We start from the raw sequence: 23,273 nt of genomic DNA, 5'->3' as shown, positions 1-23,273 counted from the left end.
AAGTTCTGAAACCAGAGAGAAAAATATTTCTACTTGAGAGATTAAACTAATTCTTCTGGAAAATTTTTTGATAAAATAATAATATTATTGGGGCTCCTGGGTGGCTCAGTGCTTAAACCTCTGCCTTCGGCTCAGCTCATGATCCCAGGGTCCTGGAATTGAGCCCCGAATCGGGCTCTCTGTTCAGCAGGGAGCCTGCTTCCCTCTCTCTCTCCACCCGCCTCTCTGCCTACTTGTGATCTCTCTCTGTCAAATAAATAAAATCTTTAAAAAATAATAATAATAATAATATTTACATAGTAGATGCTGGAGAGACTGCAGTGAGCACTTTAAATATATGCCTGCCTTTGTCAAGTTTACAGTCTAGCAGGGAGAACAATTTCAAAAGAAAGTTCAGGGGCACCTGGATGGAGCAGTTGGTTGAGTGTCAGACTACTGGTTACAGCTCAGGTCATGATCTCTGGGTCATGATACAGAGCCCCGAGTTGGGCTCCGAGCTTAGCTTGGAGTCTGCCTGAGAATTTCTCTCCCTCTGCCCCTCCCACTCGTGCTCTCTTTCTAAAGTAAATAAATTTTTAAAAATAAATAAATAAAAAGAAAGTTTAATAAACTATAGAACTACAATAATTGTAGAAGTACAGAAAACTATGAGGAAATTGTGTAGCAAGACCCCATAGTATTGTTCAAACTTTGTAAACTCAGTCCATAAGGAGAAATACATTTATACTGTAACCCAGTCCCCATGTACCTCTAGTAAAATAATGTACAACACAAATTCATGCACAGACATACCCATAGTCATTAAAACTGGAACATTTTCTTGAAATAATATTTGTTCTGAAAATGCAAGACAAACTGGTATTTTCTATCCCATTTTTATTTTCGTAGCCTTAACCACAAGATTGAGTTTAGGATCCCTATAATGGATTTTGACCCAAAGACTGAAAAACACAGACCAATGGTATTTTTAAGTCCAATACATCATTTGCTAAAATGCAAATTCCTAAGCTCACCTAAAACAATTGAATTAGAATCCATGGAAGATGGGCCCAGATGGACATTTTAGCAGGCTGTCCAGATAATTCTTAGGCATATTACAGTTTGAGAACCCTTGGTATCATTTAATCTCCAATCTAAGGATGATCAGGAGTTATTCAGGCAACAAGTAGGTAGAAAAGTGTTATTGCCAGAAGCCACAGTAGATATAAATAGATATGTGTGGGCGAGGGGCAGCATGCTCCATTTAAGGACTCTCAGTGGAACAGGAGTCTAGAGCACTACGGGAAGGCAATGAGGATGGAGAGGCAGGCATGGCTCATTCTGCAAGTTCCCTCTTCTGGTATGTTCGAAACTACCTCAAGAATAATGAAAAGGAAGGAAATTTTGGCAAATGCTACAGCAAGGATGAACTTTGAGGACATCATGCAAGTGAAATGAGCCAGACAAAAACAGTCAAATACGGTATGATTCCACTTATATTAGGTATTTAGGGCAATCTCATTCACAGAAACAGAAAACAGAATGGGGGTTGCCAGGGCTGGGGGAGGGGAGAAAGGAGAAGTATTGTTTAAATGGGTACAGAGTTTCAGTTTTACAAGATGAAGTAGTTCTGGAGACTAGCTACACAACAATGTGAATGTATACACTGCACTGTTTACTTAACCATGATTAAGATGGGACATTTATATGTATTTTATCACAATCTTAAAAAAGGATACACAAGACCAAGAGTCCTGATCCCATTTGATCCTCACTAGTATCTGACTCCTTTCCCAATGATACTGAATTCCCCTCAGTTCTAGAAGCAAAAGCAACCATTCCCTTTTTGGCAATCAAGACATTAGAATTATAAACCCTTCTTCCTTTTTGTTTTTCGTTTGTTTGTTTAAAAAGCTTGTAAAAACTTTCTACATTGGAGAATGAAAGGAAAGGGAGACTGGAGAGAAGAACTGATTTCAACTTAATCTTGTAATGAAGAGCACGGCCCTGCAACAGTCTTAGAGGAAGAGAGGAAGCTGATGGAACACTACAGTTTTGGGCTAAAGATCATGAACTATCTCCTGAGGGCCATGAATATTGACTTTATCCTTGACAAATTTTTTTGTCCATAAAGCTTTTCCTCATGAAGGGAAATTTTGCGTGATGCCTTTGTTCACACACATTCTCATTTTGGGATGCCATGTCTCACTGGTTCCCAAATCCAGCACTGAGTTGCACATCAGAATACTCTGAGCAGCCTTAAAAAATTACTCCAAATCTGCCAGAGCAGATCACCCAGTAGTGATCCAGTGACTATGTATTTTTAAAGCTTCCAAAGATATTTTTATGTGTAGCCTATTTGGGGAAAATCACTCAAAGAAAAGACAGTTATGAGAAGCTGCCTGAGCACATGCACTTACCTCTCTCCACCCTCTCAAAATCTCTTTGAAATGAATGAACATAAAAGTATGAAAATATCCATAGCAGTACTAGAAAACCAGGAAGAGTTCCATCAGCAGACCAGAACACTAAGGAATTTCTGGAAGATATAAAGCAGATGGAATCAGTAAAACCCCAAATTGCTAAAATCCTTAAATGAACAGGATCATTTACATTGTAAGGGTTGCCAGCAGAACCTTAGAATATTCCCTAGATCAGAGGCAGCACGTGTTGGCAGCGGATGTGGGTCAGTTGTCCGGTAAGTAGTGAAGGCTTTACTAACAGTTTCCCAGCATCTCACTCTCAGAGTAGCTGCCTTGTGAACTGTCCTAAGGTTGAACATGATGAGAGAGGAAAAGGCCGTGTTCTGGGTCAATTCTAGTGGCCAAAATGAAAGGGGAGCCTCCATTTCCAGAAGGCAAGTTTCTTGTGCAGATCATAAAGGAAAGTCCAGCTGGGTTGATATCCTCCCCCCTTCCTACCCTATGTCCTCTGCAGAGATCCAAGGCTCAATTTGCATTTATAGTGGATTTTTAAACCATTGCTGATAAAACAAATCCATCTAGACTTTCATTTGTAAATATGAACTGCCATCCAAAAACCAAAGCAATAAAGAAAAAAAAAAAAAAGAGTGTTTTTGTTTGGTTGGTTTTGTTTGGAGAACAAATACAGGATTAACTCTGAGGGGAAAATGTAAATTCTAGAAGTCAAAGAAAACTTTCTCTCATCCGTAAACTAAGAATAAGCCATTAAAAAAAAGATGCAATCAGACTACTTGGAAATTAAGACCATGAGAACAAAGAAAAACAAATCAAACAGACAAAGAGTACCTCAGAAGAAGAGCTGAATAATGGAATGACCATGTCTGAAGAATGAATTAGATATAACAGATCCCCTTGGCTAACCACGGAATATTACTCTCGGGTGATCATCATAAAATGTACTTTGGCAGGTCCCTCCAGTGTTCTGTGGTCTGGAGGAGGGCCCAGGCGGGGAGGGAGGAAAGGAGAGCAAGGACCTCACTGCAGGGTCAGAGAGGGTAGACCGAGTGAGTCCACCTTGAGCCTTCCGCCTCAACTCTGCCCAGCCTGTGTCCGCCACCTGGAATGTCCAAGGACATTGCTCCACTCAGGTCTACTCTTCCCTTAGCACTAGGTCTAGGTATGATTTCTTTCTGGGAAGGCTTCCTTTGCTTCCCTTCCTCAGGCTGATTTATATTTTCTGATATGCCCACAGATCACCACAACCAAGTTTAACTCACTGCATAATAATGGCCTATCTGTGTCTCTGCCTTCCTCAACTCTGAGGGCTATTTTAACTTCAGAAGCACTGGTTCTATTCAGGCACACAGACATAGATACATGTCATTCATTGGCTTCATCTTGCATGCCTACTGGTGGCACTAAATGCACTGTTCTAATAGCTGCAGGAGAATGTACAACAGGGGTTCTGTACACATGACATTAAATCTAGGTATCTTTTTTAACCCACATTGGAATTCTCTGTATTCAGTAGGGTGCCATCGCATTTTGAAACTTTCTGAATTTCAACCAGGTACCTAGTAGTTGATGCAAATGGCCCTCTAAGATTCCAACCATTTGGTCAAAAGCTAGGAAGCCCTACTATATAACAGTCAATACATAATTGTCTCCCCGAAATGGATATACAATTAATTGGATGTTTTCGTTGGCTGAATATTATCTGTGAGTTTCCCAGAGGGAGGACAAAAAGGTATTTTCAGCTTTATGCTGCTGCTTCTACTGTTCTTGATCTCTGTCACTCCTGCGTCGCCAAACTGTAAAACCAGACAGCTCTGTTCCACCAGGACTATAGCAGGACATGGGGGTCCTGAAAAGATATTGTAGTTACCACTTCAAATTATCTGATGCCCAGTGTGTTTGTGTTTTGAGTAAAGCCAACAGAAATGTCTTCAAGGCTTGTACTCTCCGACATTTTTCCCCCAGCAGATCAAATCTAATCTATATACCATCTCCCGGACCACAAACATGACAGAAAATGTACTGAGCCTCAAAAGCAGATGAACTAGAATTACTAGAGTAAGGTAAAGGGCCAAGCCTATGTAGACAATTAGTAAGAAAATAAAACTACTAAAACTGTTGACTCACCACTAGCTCAATTTCTTGGGAAATCATGCTTTTTAAAGAAAGTTATAAGAGAGGGAGGAGGACAGTGAAGCACATGGCACTGATTAGCTTTAATTGTCCCTACAACGCAAATATTCCTTAAGGACCATGTGATAATGACAAAAGGATATATTATATATGTGACAGATATAACTTCTCTCTGGTAATTTTTCTCTTTAAGGCACAAGAGATCATTGATTTGGCATATATGAAAATCAGAGGTCCAACTTACAAAGTAGTATATTGAACCGATAGGTTTATTACCAAGTAGCATGGCTTTTCACAGCTCAAAGAAAATCTACCATGGCTGAAATAAAACTAAAAGTGTTTTTTAAAAAAGAAAGTTATCAATATTAATCCCATTAATCATATCTTTACTTTTCTGGGTGGGTAAAAGTCCTTTCCAGGTTGGGAAGAAAATTTCCTATATATAAGCAATTCAAACCAACTCCATACAGAGCCAGACGTTCATAAATTCAAGTATCCCGGGGACGTGGGAACATCATAGCCCCTATATACCCAAATTTGTATCTCTCTTTAAATACTCCCCACAATCAAGGCAAGAAGAAAAAGTAATGCATTCTACCAAAGGCTGGGGGAATCTAAGGGTTCCCAGCACCTTAAACAGCAAATATTGTGAGGATGAGAAACCATCTTCTTCAAATACTTGCTAATGGTCTTTAGGTAGAACTTCCCTAAAAAAAATTAAATGTCCCTACCACTGTCATTGAAAAGAAATCCTACCTCCCCAACAAGACGGAAAGACCACTGGAACAGCACTCACCATAAACTGAAAAGAATATGAAAAGTCTTTCAGAAAACGTCAATATTTTTTTCCACAGAAGAGACGAGAAAGACAGAGTGAGGGTATTTTCTTTGAAATAATGCTATATGCAAAGTTCACTTTCTGGATTTAATCTCTAGCTTTTAGAGATAGCACAGAGATATGGAGTTAGCACTTAGATCTGATAGGGGAGGAAAAATATGCAAACAAAAAATGCACAAAAACAAAACTGATTTTTTTTAAAGGCTTTTTAAATTTATTCTAAGTAAACTTTATGCGCAGTGTGGAAGGCCTGAACTCATGACCCTGAGATTGAGAGTCACATGCTCTACTCACTGAGCCAGCCAGGTGCCCCTAAACTGGTTCTTAATTTTCAGAAGCACAGACCTTGAGCTCAGGAAGATATGTGTTCTGAACTCTTTTATACTTAAGTTTTTACCTTCTTACAAAAGCTGGTGCAAAGTACAGCCTTGACGTGAACTAAAGAACAAAGGGGCAGTTACAAAGCATAGTTCAAACTGAGTGGCTGGAGGAAAAGAGGAGAAGGGAAGAGTGAGGGAAGGAGTAGAGGTCCTTTTGCTTCGAAAAGCCTGACTGCCTGTCTCAGTAACAGTTCTGAAATCTTCCACATTGACACTGAATGAGACAGCATCACACTGTAAAGGACGATATGTTTCAGATCTTTGGAAAACAAAATGTATGCATTTATAGACTCTGATATACTGTTCCTTAGCAGCAATAGTTCCAAGTAGGGATAGCAAGTTAGAAGTTACGGCCCAATTAGCAAGAGGCTCAGTGACAAACATAGTCTGCTGTATCAAAATTGCTTAGGAGCTACACAGATTGTAGATGATAATTTATGGAAGAAATTCTAATTCAACTGACTGTGCAGTAAGTGTCAAGCAAAGGACAGCAAAATATATGTTGACATTTCCACAGACACATTTTGCAAAAGAGCAACCCTAAAGTGTAATTAAATAAAAAGCACATGCTATACTAATTTCATCATTTTAGCCTCAGAGTCTCTCATCCGCACCAGAGCTTTGTTTCTCTACGAAGAACTTTGTCCTATGGCCCCATCATTTTCAAATTGAAAAGCTTACATGACAATAAGATTTTCCTAAGGTACTCACAATCTTTCTTTAAAGCACCAGAACCCAAACAGCCAGGTTATTAATAAATGACAAACTGGGAGTTTCCACTTACGTAGAGATATTGTTGAAGCTGAGAAACAGACGTTGGAGGCAGGGCAAATTATCCACATCTCTCTAGAAGGAAACAGAAAGCAAAAATTTATCAGCGGAAAGAAAAAAACTATCATATATGTCTTCTTGTTCAGCTGTTGCAATACATATTCCCTTCTGTTTCCTGCAACCTTGCTAGAGCACTGTTTGCTACCAGACATTGAGCTCCATTCTTCTCCACTGCAGATTAAATGGGAGGGTGGCAGTTCTTCCGCAGAGCGAGCTGCAGCACTCGCAAGGTAAAAAGCACTGAGGAGAACAGGGAGAGATGCTGCTGCTAGCCTCTTTAAGCGTGCTTTTGGGAAAGAAGCCAAAATGCTACTTCAGCATTTCAACTGTAGCATAAATATAGTATGATCAAACATTTGTTAAAAAAATCACTTTTAAAAGGAAGCTGTTCGAGTGTTTTAAATTTTAAATGTATGCAATTAGCTTTCACAACAGGGCTGAGAATTTCAAAGCAATTTCCCTCGCTATTCTCAAACCCTTGGAAAATCACCACCCTGTTATAAATGAACCAATATGCTGACAATTCCCCCATAAAACAAAAAGCAGATCATAAGGAGTGTCACTGAAGGGCAATTTCTAATCTAAGCAAACATCAGACGTTCTTACAATTGGAAATCACCCCTGTCCTGTTTAGGTACAGCATCCCAGAGTAAACCATGGCTGTTTAAATGTAATTTTATCCTTAGCAAATATTGAGATGTTTTGGCTCAGGTGATCTTTTTAAAGAAAAACACAAGATAAATACAAGCTACTAACTTCATTAAACGAAAAGACACAGACTTTTTAAAAGTCTGACACATACCAGGGTAACAGAACTTTAAGAAGCTTACTGATTACCTAGTCAAACCCTCATTATGCACACGAGAAGTAAACAGCAGAGGTTGCTGCCAGGCAGGGTGGGAGTGGGGTGGAAAGGTGATCCACGATTACATACTGCCCTAGAGGCTGAGACAGGACAAGATTTGTCATCCTGATTTCCGTTAAAATTCTACATACTGGCACTTCTCATATAAAATGTTTTTCTCTCTCTCTTTTTTCATTTAAAAAAAATTTTTTTTCAAAACTCATTTTAATCTGCTGGACGATGACCCAGCTAAAATATCTGCTGTTAATATGGAGTCTAAATATTCAGGAAACACTGCTCGCTTGCTTGCCTTTTTTTTTTTTTTTTGCTGTTTTTTTTGTTGTTGTTATTGCTTAGGACTGATTCTTTCTTGAAGCAATATTAACATACAGTGTTATATTATTTTCAGATGTACAAGAAATGTTTTTCATTTTTAAAGGCAATATCACCATAATTCCTAGTTATAGGAGTTGGAACAATGCTAATATAAGTATACATATTTTACATAGTGCCCAAATCAAAACTTGTTTCACTGTTTTTGTAAGTCATTATCTTTCTTCCTCCCTTTTAAAACTACCATTTCCAAGACCTTAGTGAGAATTAAGACAATTGCATTAAAATGACAGCCAAGTCTTGTGTTTCCAAAAATGTCTCACTTATTGATTTTTGAAAGCTTGTTATACAAAGAAAATATAAAAGTGATAGAACTGTAACACAGTCATATCTCACTGGTTTTTGAGAGGGCATAGGAGAAATGAATCTGGCTTAAGACATTCTCCCATGGAGCTTCCCTGTGCACCATTTTCCAACACTTTCTTAACCCCGCAGACCCTAAACAGTGTCAAACAAATACAATGGCCAGTGATCAGAACACAGGCTGTGTATACCATTCAGTTGGCACTACCATTCTCAGGCCACCCTTGAAAAGCCTATTCCATACATCTGAGTAAGAGGTTTTTAGAGTTTTTTAACCATGGCCAAGGAAAAAGTCTGCAGAAAACAGGAAGGCAGCCAAATTCCCCACAGTGGGTGATAAGCTCTATATGTTGGCCAACTTCTTGAATCATCTCTACAGCTTCCTCTCTCTGATACTGCCAGAAATGACAGGGAAGTGGGGTGGAGGAGTGATGGACCAGTGGTAGGTCTCACCTTATTCCAGGGCCCTACTTTCCAAAGAAATAGTGGCTTGCTTCTTATCTGGGCTCTAAAAGTATGGGTCATAGCCAAACTGAAAGCCATCTCTGTACTCTCACGTTTTTTCCCCCAAATTCTTCCTGAAATCCACCTGAGATATTTGTGGGCACAAGCAGTGTTTGTTGACATCTGACTGGGAGAAGGTGAGAAGCAGCAGCCAGGATCTCCTTTAAATCAAGGCACCTTAAAAAAAACACATTTGCCTCTCTGAGGTCCAGCCTACCACCTTCAGACACCCTACACTCCTTTCAAGACAGGTTTTTGCTATTGGAGTAGAAACTTCATCAGGCTGTAATTTGTGAGAAACGGTTTTTTAAAGTTTATTTGATTAAATTATAATGTTTTATATTTATCTTCATTTATGAAATAAAATTTTACCAGAAGTCTTTATCAAATTTTCAAAATCATTAGCTGTCACTACTTGATAGAGCTATAAAAAATATTTACAATAGGGACACCTAGGTGGCTCAGTCAGTTGAGTGTCCAACTCTTGATTTTTGGCTCAGGTCATGATCTCAGGGTCATGAGACAGAGCCTCTTGTCAACTATTTACAACAAATTGAAAAACTAAAACTCAGAATTTAACTACATATATCCCTATAACCAGTTAAGTAGATAGCCCTTCCAGAACTTTAAAAAGCAAAATACCCATGATCATTTTTGTTGTTCCAAATTCCATTTCTATAAGAAAATTACAACTATAATCTTGCTAATGATTTTGAGATATACACTGTAATGAATTTCTAGCATTACAATAGACAAAAAGAAAACATATTTATCATATCAATTATCTGTGAGTTATTTATAGTAAAAAAAAAAAAAAAGACTCATTGAAAGCAACTGGAAGATGACTCCTCTAATATGAGAGAGGAAACCAAAGATGGAGATTCGTAAGATCCAGGAAGAGGGTCCACCATCGGAGGGAGTCTAGGAGAAATCCTAGGATGACATCTTATGGTTTAATACCATAATCCAATATTCACTTTGCAAAGCTCATATGTTGCTGTGCTGGGCAATCCTAATCTATTATATCGTAAATTCATGAACTATTTCACAGGCAGAGAAGCTATTGCAAAGAAATAACAATGTTAACATACTTAAGATGAGAAAAAAGAAGATAAAATAAAATATTTACATATAAGGGAATATTTATACTTTGTGTTTTATTAATCTTCTCATAGTCTCAATTTATATTTAACAAAACACAATTCTAAGATTACATTCAAAACATTTTTGAAGATTCAAAACAATTTTATATATATATTAAAAATATAATCCTTTAAAATTAGACTTAAAATGACACACAGCGAGAGAAGGAACACAAGCAGGGGGACTGGGAGAGGGAGAAGCAGGCTTCCCACCAGAGTAGGGAGCCCGATGCTGGGCTCGATCCCAGGACCCTGAGATCATGACCTGAGCCGAAGGCAGATGCTTAACGACTGAGCCACCCAGGCACCCCATGACTACAGATTATTGAGAGGATTATAATTCTTCATTTTTCAAAAGAACAGTCACTTGCCATTTGAGAAACATGCTTGTCCTACTCTGCTCAGACACGATTTTCCATATTCTTAAACTTCACAAAAGAACTAAATGATTCAGCAATCTGACCATGTGTAGAACATCTATTACTGAAGCTATTTTTGGAGTAGCTTCCTGCAGAGGAATAAGGAAGAAAGGTGAAGAGATGGAGGCTTTGGCATGCATCAAGTAGGACAAGAGGGCTAAAAAAAAAAACACAGCTACTCTCATTTTGTTACCTATTCTGTCATCAATAAAAATAAATACATAAACATATAGAGTAATTATTTTGAGAACTGAAAAGAGATTTATTAAGCACTGAATAAGTTTGAAAAAAAGCAAAAAAGTACTCCTTTTTATAAAAATATTTAATTCCAAAATAACTACTAGCTACAGCCATCACTTTTGACATAGAAACATATTCTTTGAGAAATTATATGTGCAAGCCATCATATCAACAAGTTCAATCATACATTTACATGCCCATTTAAAAAAGTCTATTTTCAGGGCGCTTGGGTGGCTCAGTCGGTTAAGCATCCAACTCTTGATTTTGGCTCAGGTCATGAACTTTAGGGTCATGAGATCCAGCCCTGTGCTCAGTGGGGAGTCTGCTTGAGATTCATTCTCTCTCTCTCTCTCTCTGCCCCTCCCCCCATGTGCATTCTCTTTCTCTCTCACTCTCTCAAATAAATGAAAAAAATTTTAAAGAAATTAAAAAATAAAAAAGTATTTTCTGGCTCTGTTACCAAAGGCATATATATATATATATTCAATCTAGCTGCAAGCTATTTCTCCAGTCTGATTTTTTTCTACACACAGTTTAATCCCCATGGGGAAAAAAGGGGGAAACTAAAAACCAGACTAGTAAGCAGGCACTGATACTCTAGCTATGGAGAGTTCCAGTCTTTATAATCTAGGAGAGCTAGACTTAACAGATATGAGGAAAAAGAGAAAAGACTTCAATTCCATAATAATGGGCCTTTCCTCACTTGAATTTGTAGTTCAAATTTCCATCACATGCATGATCTAACAAGATTCATCATAAAAAATGATTCCTGGCATTCATGCCCCTAACACTCCTGGCAATACTCTCTGGAAAGACACAAAACTCAACTCAGGGTTTATAGCATTCTGACTATCCCAAGCTACTAACCTATGGGGAAAAAATTAGTATGAGCAAGAGTCAGCAGAAACTTCAGGCAGCAAATGTAGAACTGCTCAAAAATTAAAATATAGTAATTGGATAAAGGCTATGGAAGATCTATGTTTAAAATTATTAGAGAAATAAAAGAAATCTAAACATGAAAAAATATAAGATACTATTAATAAGGAGATCTGGGCATTTGTGAAAAAAATCATGTAGAACTTCTAAAAACAAAAAATTATGGTCATTATTAAAAAGTCAGTAGGTGGACTGAAAAATCATACTAGACAAAACTGAGGAGACAGTTAGCTGACAGCACTAAGGAAGTAGAAAGAAGCAGAAATGTAGCAAAGAGAAAAATGATAATAGAAATTTTAAGAAAAAAAGGGACAGAACAAGAAGGTCCATACTATATCTAGTAGATGTTTAAGAAGTAGAAAGAGAGAAATGGAAGGAGGCAATATTTGAAAATATAAAGATTCTGTATGTTCCCATAATTAATGAAAGATAGGAATCTACTATTCAGGAAAGACAAATATTAGGTATGCTAGTAAGCTTACTATATTTGATCAAATCTAAGACACCATCTTAAAATTATTTTAAGTAACACCTGGTGGTACCAATAATAAAGTAATTAACCAATAATAAAATATCACTTAGAATTTTTATTTCATCATTACTCAAAGAGTTCTTTTAGATTTAAAATCAAATATCATTCTTATGCATATATAAAAATTAAGTAAAATAAATTAATTTAAAAATGAACTCCAAAATATCTCCATTTACCATAAAGTAAGACAGTGTAGTTCTGGCATAATGGTATATACAAAGAGATGGCACAGAAGAGAAGGTCCACAAAAAGACTCATTTGATTATAACTCAATTCCAACAAAAATGCCAATTCAATGAGTAAAGAAAGATCTCAACAAAAGGTGTGGAGCAAATAGATATCCCTATATGGGAAAAATTAACCAGGATCCCTACATCACACCATACACAAAATTTAATTAAAGATGGATCAAAGACCCTAAGTGAAAGGTAAAACTTTAAGCCTTTATGAAGAAAACAGAGGAGAACATATTTATGATATTGGGATAGTCAAAGATGCCTTGTTCACAACAAAAAAGGAACTAATGATAAAGGAAAACTAACTGATAAACCATTCTTCACTAAAACGTAAGCTTCTACATATCAAAAACATTATTAAGAAAGCAAAAAAGCATGGGGGTTGGGGGGGTAGGGAGAGGGTGGTTGGGTTATGGACACTGGGGAGGGTATGTGCTATGGTGAGTGCTGTGAAATGTGTATGCCTGATGATTCACAGACTTGTACCCTTGGAGCAAATAATACATTATATGTTAATAAAAATAATTTTTAAAAAAAGCAAAAAAGCAAGCCATGCAGAAAATACACCAATACATAAACCAGACAAAGAACCAAAAGCTAGAATATAGATCTACTACAATTCAATGATAAAAAGATAAAATAATTTTCTCTTGAATCGGCAAAAGACTTGAACTGATACTTCACATGTTGGAATGGCCTAAAAGTACTCGAAAAGATGTTCACCATTCTAGGTATTCATCAAGGAACTGCAAATTAAAACCACACTGAGAATCACAGAATCACTAAAATTATTAAGACTGTCAATATCATATGTTGGCAAGGATAGGGAGCAATCAGAACTCCCACTTATTGCTGTTGAAATGTAAAATGGTATAGTCACTTTATAAAACTGTTTGGCAGTTTCTAATAAATTTAGACACCCACCTACCTTATGGCTCAGTAGTGATGCTCCTAAGTATTTACCTAGGAGAAATGTGGAACATGTCCACCAAAATGAATGTATAAATAAAAGACTACAGGAATATTCATAACAGCTTTATTTGTTAGGGCTAAATATTGAAATGAAAAAATTCATAGATGCCTATGAACAGAAGAATGAAAACACATGTATTATAATTAGAAAATGGATGCAACTCATTTCATTTTAAAAAACTGCTGATACATACCACAAAACAGATGAATCAAAACATGTTTAGTACACGAAGAGTCCGTATTTTTTATATATATACTTCATGAAAAGTTCAAAAACTGGCAAAATTAATCTATGATACTAGAAGTTAGAAACTTCTAGGATAGGGAAAAGCACTGACTGGAAAGGGGCACAGGAAAACTTTCTGGAGAGAAAGAAATGTTTTCTATCTTGATCTAAGTAGTGGTCAAATAAAAGTACATTTATATAAAAAAAATCACTGAACTGTAGAGTTAAGATTTGTGCATTTTATTGTATCCAAATTACACTTCAATAAAAAGTATGGAGAAAAAGTCTTCACATTTGGAATCCAACTTCTTTTTTTTTTTTTTAATATTTTATTTATTTAAGAGAGAGAGAGGATGAGCAGGGGGAGGGGCAGAAGGAGAGGGAGAAGCAAACTCCCCACTGAGCAGGGACCCTGATGTGGGGCTCAATCCCAGACCCTGAGATCATGACCTGAGCCCAAGGCAGACGCTTAAGCAACTGAGACACACACACAGGCACCCCTAGAGTCCAACTTCTGAGTCACTATTCAATGAATAATGTCCATGCTTTTTACCCCATTTTGTCTTCTGTGCCATCAACAACATTGGTCATGCTGGATATCCTAAAAGCGTGCTCTACCTTGTATACAGAATTTTCTTCCAAACTAGTGGCACCTATTTTGTGTATTTTTATATTGTTAAAAGTAAAGAAACACCAGTACTTGTGGTCTGAATGTTTGTTTCTCCCCCAAATTCACATATTGAAATCCTGACCCCAAAGGTGAAGGTATTAAGAGGTGGGGCCTTTGGAGAGTGCTTAAGCCACAAGGGTGGTTCCTTATGAACGGGATCAGTGCCTTATAAAAGAGATCTAGCCTCCTCAACCATGTGAGGACACAGTGAAAAGGTGCCAGCTATGGACCAGAAAGAAGGCTCCCACCAGTAGGCAACCACACTATCACCTTGATCTTGGACTTCCCAGCATCTAGAACTGTGAGAAATAAATTTCTCTTGTTTATAAGCTACCCAGTCTGTGGTATTTTGTGATAGAGAGCAACCCAAACGTTCTAAGACACCAGTGTGAATTATACCACAGCTTCTTGTTGTTTTGAAATGCTTCCATCTCTTCCAAGGAGTTTGCTCAATTTCTCCTGCCTTCAGGTGCATTGCTTGGCACGTGATAAACAAATTCTCTGAATCTATCTCAGCAACAAAATCTAACACAGCTTCGCCAAACATGGTTTTCCTCCTTTTAAAGTATTTGATTGTTAATTAGCAAGAAAATGTGGAATTGCTGTCATTCCTCCAAAGAAAAGTTCCACTAATATGAAATTTATATCTTTGTCATTCATGCCTTTTTGAATACAGAAATGTTTCATTCCCATGCCAAATCTTGGTGTAACCATTTTTTTTTTAAAGATTTTATTTTATTTGAGATAGAAAGCACAGGCAGGGGAGGGGTTGGGGGATGGGAGGAGAAGCAGATTCCCAGCTGAGCACGGAGCCTGAGGAAGCCTGATTCCAAGACCCTGAGATCAAGACCTGAGATGAAATCAGACATTTAACTGACTGAACCAAGTAGGTGTCCCATTGGTGTAATCTTTTTAAATACATTTTGAACAGTGATTAAACTCAAAACATGTGGTAACAATAACTAAAATGAGTATAGTATAAACAGGTTTAACCACATTCACATACATGTAGCAATGAAATTGCTGTAGCCTGTTCAATAGAGATTTTAAGATGCCATGCATTGTAAAACATATCCAGATTTCAAAATTGGTGAAATATGGAAAAATGTGCATCCCAAGTTGGTGAAATATGGTACTTCTACACCCTACACATATTAGTGAATCTGAAGTTCAAAAAGAAATCTTATAATCTTAAAAGCTACCAGAGAAAGAAAAAGAAGGCCCTCTACAACAAAGATAGTAGACAGTTTAATGATGATAATAGAGTTCAAAGACAATAAAATATGAGCTTCAAACACCTGTGAGAAAAATAACTGTCAATCAGGTCAGACCATCATCCATCATGAATAAGGGCAAAATAAACATATTATTAGACAAACATAAACTGAGAGAGCTTACCACCAGAGTCATTTTAAAGGAAATTTTTCTAAATTACATATTTTCAAAAGAGTGGTAAACCCAAACAAGCACGTGGGTGAATCCAAATAAGCACTGACTGAAAACACCAACAATTAAAATATCTAATTTTGGGAGTAAAAAGATAAAAAGAAAAGCCTAGGAAACAAAAACATGTAAAATGGCACAGGGTTACTGGATTAAATGATTCTAGGGTCCTTATATAAGAAGAGGGTAGGGATGTGTATCAACTCTATAATTTAAGTCAAGTGTGTATTTTAAAATATTAAGAGTAACCATTAAAGTGAATAAGAAAGAACAGAGAAAAGCCCATCAACCCACAGTAAGGTGCACATGCTCACACAGGAAATGCAGGACAAATAGCACGAAATAATAGCAAAGTGGTAAATTTATCAGTAATCAGAATTAGTACAATAGACTAAAGGCTCTAGTCAGAAGAAAGATTCTCACTTGTAAGTTAAAAAAGAAGTTGTGAACTCTTATAAGAAAAAGGTTTAAAGTAAAAGAAAACTCAATATGAGTCATTGAGAAGAGCTCAGCATCACTTCTGCTGCTGCTTTTGCCAAATGTACATAATCTGAATGTAATCATGAGGACACATCATTAGGCAAGCCCAAACCAAGGGACATTCTACAAAATAATAAACACTGTTCTTTAAAAATGTCAATGTCAGGGGCGCCTGGGTGGCTCAGTGGGTTAAAGCCTCTGCCTTCGGCTCAGGTCATGATCCCAGGGTCCTGGGATCGAGCCCCGCATCGGGCTCTCTGCTCCGTGGAGAGCCTGCTTTCTCCTCTCTCTCTGCCTGCCTCTCTGCCTACTTGTAATCTCTGTCAAATAAATAAATAAAATATTTAAAAAAAAATGTCAATGTCATTACATACAAAGAATGATGCAAGGACTCTTGCAGATCAAAGAAGACTAGGGAGACATAACTACAGGAATACAATGAGTGATCTTGGATTTTCTTTTGCTATAAAGGATGCTAGCAAGATAATTTTTTAAGATGTTATTTACTTGTCAGAGAGGGAGAAGAGAGAGAGAGAGAGCGCGCACAAGCAGGGGGAGCAGCAGTCAGAGGAAGAAGCAGGCTCCCCACCGAGCATGGAGCCCAATGCAGGGTTCAATCCCAGGATCCTGGGGTCATGACCTGAGCCAAAGGCAGACGCTTCACTAACTGAGCCACCCAGGCATCCTTGTTAGTGAGATAATTAAGAAAATCTGGATGGGATCTACAGATTAGATAATGGTATCCTATCATTGTTAATTTCCTGATTTTCATTACTATAATGTGGTTATATAAGAGGATTCTTGTTTTTAGAAAATACACATTGAAGTATGTGGAGATGAAGGGGCATCATGCTTGCATCTTACCCTTAAATGGTTCAGAAAAAAAGAGACTTGTAGATAGAGAAGGAGAGAAAGAATAATCAAAAGAGAGGTTAGTTGAAAATTTAAAAATTGAAAATTAAAAAAGGTTAAAGAATAAAAAAGATATACCAGGAAAAAATAACCTAAATGAAGTTGGTATTAACATTAGACTAAATGAATGTTAAGGCAAAAAAATGTATGATTAACTTCTTTACCTATACTACATAGTTAGAACAGTGCCTGGCAAACACAGTCCATGCTCATAAATACTTACTCTATGAAGGTAATAAAGACAGTTAATACACAATGATAAAAGGAACAACTGACCAGGAAGATACATCAATTTTAACCTTGTATGCACCTAGAAACAGCTTCAAACACTGAGCACATACTAGGGAAATATATTGTTAGTGTGTATTGACTGTAAATGTTGACTGCATACTCGGCAATACAGCAAACCTCAACAAACTTCACAGAACAGATTACGTATAGCCCACACTCACTGGCCATAAGGCAACTAAATTAGGAAAGAATGACGAAAAAAGACTAATCAATCTATACATATCAAAAATGTTCAAATATGCTTCTAAATAGCACATAGATCAAAGAAGAAATCAAAATGGAACTTAGAAAATATTTAGAATAAAAATACTAAATTTCACACTGTGTGTGGTGCATCAACAATGAATCTTGGAACACTGAAAAAAATAAAATAAAATGTTAAAACATAGTAAATTTCAAAACTTGCAGGAAGAAGCTAAAGTAGTTCTCAGGGGTAAATTTATAGTCTTAAGCAAGTGCTTATATTAGAAACTAAAAAGGACTGACAACTAATGTATCAAGTATCCAAACACAAAACTTTAGAAAGAAAAAGCAAATAGAGAAAATAAGAGAGTTGGGAACAAAAATCAAGAACAATATTTCTTTTTTTTTTTTTTTTAAGATTTTATTTATTTATTTGACAAAGAGACAGCAAGAGCAGGGACACAAGCAGGGGGAGTGGGAGAGGGAGAAGCAGGCTTCCCATCGAGCAGGGAGCCCAATGCAGGGCTCAATCCCAGGACCCTGGGATCATGATCTGAGCTGAAGGCAGACGATTAATGACTGAGCCACACAGTCACCCCTAGAACAGTATTTCTTAAAAGCTATAAGAGAAGTTCAACAAAACCAAAGCCAGTTCTTTGAAACTACTAGTAAAATAAACAAACCTCAGGCAATACTAATTAAGAAATAAAGTATAAATAAGCATCATGAGAAATGACAACGGGGACATGATAAAAGAGAGAGCAGCTAAAAAAAAAAGGGAATTTAGATGAAAGGAAACTATAACATATCAAAACTGATACTATTATTACTGAGTCAATAGTTTAAAACTACTCAAACTATTTTATAGATACGTTCCTCCAAATATACAAGGAGCAGATCATCTTTAATTTCATATAAAGTGAGATTTATACCAAATAGGAAACCAAAATAGGGAATCACAGAATATTAAAATAGGAAGCACCCCTCAGTTCATTTTATGAGGCTAATGTGACCTTGATACCAGAAAAGAAAAAGCAAAATAAATTATAGACAAATTTCACTAAACATAGTGAAAATATTAATAAATGAAATCCAGGAATATATATGGAATACAGCCCATAAAATACACAAAAATCAAAAATGCTAGAATGATTTACCGTTACAAAATCTTATAATTTCCAAAATTAATACATTAAAGAAGAAAAAATCCATTATGACCAGTGTAAGAACTGTATAAGAATCATCTAACAAAATGCAAAAACCATTCATAATATAAACTTAAGCAAACTAAAAATAGAGTATAATTTCTTCAGACTGATAAATGGCATTTAGCAAACATAGCTAGTGATACATTTCCTTTAAAATCAGGAATAAGGCAAGGATGCCTGCTTTTGCTTCTTTATTCAGCTTTGTACTGGAAGTATGGTCAAACTGGAAGTTCAGTCTAGCTCAGTCAAACAAGAAGAAATAAAATGTAATGATTAAGGGAAAACTACAATTGTTCACAAAAAATTAAAAATTTTTAAATAGAAAATCTAAGATAACCTACAGATATATTATTAGAATTATTAAGTGTCAGAGCATGGCTGCTAAATATGAGATCAACGAACCAAAATCAACTGTGGTTCTATATACTGGCAACAACAGTAAGAAATCTATTTCTTTTTTAAAGGTTTTATTTATTTATTTGACAGCAAGAGAGGGAACACAAGCAGGGAGAGTGGGTGAGGGAGAAGCAGGCTTCCCGCTGAGCAGGGAGCCTGACACAGGGCTCAATCCCAGGACCCTGGGATCATGACCTGAGCTGAAGGAAGATACTCAACAACTGAGCCACCCAGGAGCCCCAGGAAATCTATTTCTGACCAAAATAATTTACAATAGCAAAACAAAAGAATAAAATATGACATATATGAAGAGAGATATGCTATATTCATATTATACCTTCATATTAATACACCATGTGCATATTATATTAAAGGTTCAATATAAAAAATGTCAATTGTCTTCAAACTCAAAGATATTTCAATCAAATAGACCAGTAGGATTATTCATGAAACTTGACATGCTATTTCTAGAATGTATATAGAAAAAGAAAAAAAAAAAGATTTTTTTTTTTTTTTTTTTTTTTTTTTTAAGGAAGAAAGGAAGGCTAGGGAAGAGGAAGGAAGATTAGGGACCTCATGCTACTAATTCTTAGAACATAACAGAGATTACAATTATTAAGGTAGTGTTATATTGGAACATAGATAGAGATCAATCAAACAGACCAGAGAGGCCAGGCACAGACCCATGCACATGTGGATATTGGAATTTGCTAGAGGGAGATACTGCCAAGGGGAGATGGAAGGACAGAAATAATCCATTCTTCAATAAATGGTGCTGGGACAATTAGCAATCCATATGAGAAAAAAGAAAACAAAACTGGATTTCAATTTTACACCACAAGAAAAAATCATTTCCAAATAGATAAAACATGGGAAGAGCAACTTCAAAACTTTTGTCAGGTAACAGAAAAATAAATGTCTTTATGTCCTCAACTTTTAAAGAAGGATTTTCAAACAAAAACACCAGAAACAATAAAGAAAACTATTGATGATTTTTACTTCTCTTCCTCAAAATATAGCAGAAACAAAAGAAATACCACTGATCAAGAGGAAAAAGAAAAAAAAAAAAGCCTGCAATTATAATGGGCAAAGGATAAGACTATTCAGGCACTCTAAATGAGAGACAATCTCTTATCATGAAAGAAAAAAGATGAAAGGCATTCAGCCTCACTGGAAATTCAAATTAAATGCCATATAATTTCATAGTTAAAAGACTGGCAAAAAATAAAAGGTCTGACAATATCAGGTATCAGCAAAAATGTGAAGTTAAAGGAACTCCCAGGTAAAGCTGATAGAAATGTAATTTGGTTGTACCAAATTTTTGTTCAAGTTTTGGACAAAACTTGATGATATCTGATAAAACGAAATGAGCATAATCCTGGACTCAGCAATGCCTCTCCCGAGCTCTTCCATTGAGCACTGTTTGCCAAATGCAGGTTGCGATCAACTTTTCATTAGTCAAGAAATCAATTCACAGGGCGCCTGGGTGGCTCAGTCAGTTAAGCTGCTGCCTTTGACTCAGGTCATGATCCCAGGGTCCTGGGATTGAGATCCATATCAAGCTCCCTGTTCAGTGGAGAGCCTGCGTCTCCCTCTCCCTCTGCCTGCCACTCTGCCTACTTGTGCTCTCTCTCTCTCTCTCTCTGTCAAATAAAAAAAATAAAATCTTTTTAAAAAAAAAATCAATTCAGTAGGTTGAGACCAACATCTCTGATAGAAGAGCAAGGGCAGATATAGCTTCATGAAATGTCTGCTTCTATGATTTATAACTTACCCATATAAATATTTAATAGCTGAGTATTTAATAACTGGGTTTTAATGTAAATTTTATTTATTACCATCGACTATGGTCTGAAAACCACTGTCCCAGAGAAACTGTTATGCCTATTCACCAAAAGACATGTACAAAAATGTTATTTGTGATATTTTTTAATAATTAAAAATTGGAAATCCCACTGTGCCTAAGTAGAATGAATAGTTAATTACAATCATACAATGGAATGCTATGTAACAATGAAAATTAGTGAACCAGAGCTACAGATAACAACACAGACAAATCTCAAAGCATGTTAATAAAAGCGACATACAGAAAACATGTACAGTATGATGAACATTTAAAAGAACATTTAAAAGCATAACAAAAAATTACTTGATATTGTTTAGGGAGGGGTACATACATATATGGAAAAGGAAACAGACATGCATTGGAATAAACACTATGCTCAGAATTGTGCTTACCTCTGCAAAGGAGGGAGAGAATGTGATGGGGGAGGGTTATGCACTAGGCCTTAACTATATTTGAAGGGTTTTTATTTATTAAGTTGATTGGTAGATATGCACACATGTTGGTAATATTATTTCCCCTCCTTTTCAGACTGTCTGAAATGTTTCACAAATGTTTAAAAGGGAAAGCTACCATATAAACAAAAAAGGCATTTGGTTTGAAATTTATAAAATTTCCCAGAAAAAGATCAGTGACTTTAAACTACAATAAACAAACAAGCAAACAAAAACTTTTCTACATCAAAAACAGACAAGTTTTCTGATAAGATAATGAAGTGGGTAATGCACTTGTTTCATCTCTTCTATAAGATTTGATGGGTGAAGCAATAAAAATACACAAAATGAGTAAACCCAGGGAAATGCTAAAAACAAGAGAGTCATCTTTATGAGATCCACAATTTGGGTGAATTTCAGGAAGCTGGCAAGCAGACAGGATCTTATTAGCTATAACCCCAGACAAAACCACAGCTCTGAACTGGAAAGAGACATGCTGCTCGGCAGCATCCGCAGTCCTCTCTGACTGAATGCCGTTTTACTTGGTGCTCACACTCAGAACACGCAGAGAGCAGAAGCGGACAGTAGTTAACTATGGCTAAGCAAGTAGATGTGTAATGAAAGGTCTGTCTACTCAACCGCTCTTCCCGGAGCAGCAGCAAACCCACTCCAGCCTCAGCCCACTCCCACCCCTGCAACGCACACACACAGGCAGTGGACAGAGCAGCCGGCTGCAGAAAGCCTCAGCCGGAGCTTCAGGATCTGTTCTCTCAACAAAATGAGAGCATCTGGCAAGGAAGGATGGAGCGTGTGGGTGTTTTAGCCATGGAGATGGTTAATAACTGCTACATTCGAACCAGAGGCGGAAAAGGAATGGCAGTGTCATCCCACACAGAAGATAGTGAAGTCCTTCTATCCCCCAAATAGCCATTCTCTTATTTTGGCAATTACAGAGTGAGCCTCCCTTTTCCCTTCCACTCACTCTAAAGGGAAGCCTGCCAATGTGTGGGATTCGACAACTTACACAAATCCAGTGATCATTCTAGGGAGAGATCTTGGAGTTAAAAAGACCTATTCAGCTGTGCAGGAGATCCAGTCACTACTTAACACAGTTGTTCATCTAAGGATTACCAGCCACTGAGGAAAATCAAAACCGTGAAAGAAAAAACAGAACAAAAGAATAAGTGTGATAACCGACCCTAGAGAAATGAAGAGACACTGAGGGGAAAAAAAAAAAAAATGAACCCTGGGAACCTGGGTGGCTCAGTGGGTTAAAGCCTCTGCTTTCGGCTCGGGTCATGATCCCGGGGTCCTGGGATCAAGTCCCGCGTCGGGCTCTCTGCTCAGCGGGGAGCCTGCTTCCTCCTCTCTCTCTCGGCCTGCCTCTCTGCCTACTTGTGATCTCTGTCTGTCAAATAAATGAATAAAATCTTTAAAAAAAAAAAATGAACCCTCAGTTTTAAAAGTCTCTTCGCTGTTTTAGGGAAGGATGCTTTGAAAAAGAAACAAAAGTTGGATCCAGTCTTATATAACCTTACATGTATATTCAAATTTCCCAGAAATTCATACGTGTGGTACTTATATCATCATGATGACACCATATGCATCATATTTACTAAATCTTTGTAACTTTTAGAAGTTAATACAATTTCCTTTTCCATAGATGTTGGCTGCTGCGTAAGCTGTAACAGTAATGGTCAGACATAATACTCACTGGGAAATTCAGTAAGCAATTTCCTAGATACACATTATGTACTTTCCAAATGAAAGAACACAGACAGGAATATGCAAAAGTCAATAGATTTCTGTGCCCCACTCTACCAAGGCTTTTTGGGTTCTTACCATACCTAAGGTCCTGAGGACAGATCAACTCCAGCCTGAGCCATTCCTAGACACTCAGCAATGTAACAGATTAACTCAATCTGGAGGTCTTTTAAAATAAACAAGCCATTTCCAATATTTAAATCCAATCTGGGGAAGTCCTGACAGAATTTAGGGGCTCTGGAATAAATCCATTTCTTGGAAAAGGTTCTGAAATTATCCCAACCTCCTAGAAGATGTGAGCAT

The 23,273-nt window shown here is 36.9% G+C and overlaps 1 protein-coding gene across 1 annotated transcript in view; it reads right to left on the bottom strand.

Annotated features, from left to right (window-relative positions):
• Positions 1-23,273, bottom strand: part of LRRC49 (leucine rich repeat containing 49) — a 148,998-nt gene that overhangs the window by 101,387 nt on the left and 24,338 nt on the right. The window contains exon 4 of the mRNA XM_080808685.1: positions 6,553-6,614. The gene's annotated coding sequence lies outside the window, so the exon portion shown is untranslated. The remainder of the gene's footprint in view (positions 1-6,552; positions 6,615-23,273) is intronic.

Source organism: Martes martes (genome assembly GCF_963455335.1).
Source record: "Martes martes genome assembly, chromosome: 7".
NCBI lineage: Eukaryota > Metazoa > Chordata > Mammalia > Carnivora > Mustelidae > Martes > Martes martes.
This window is presented reverse-complemented; position numbering and strand designations above follow the sequence as displayed.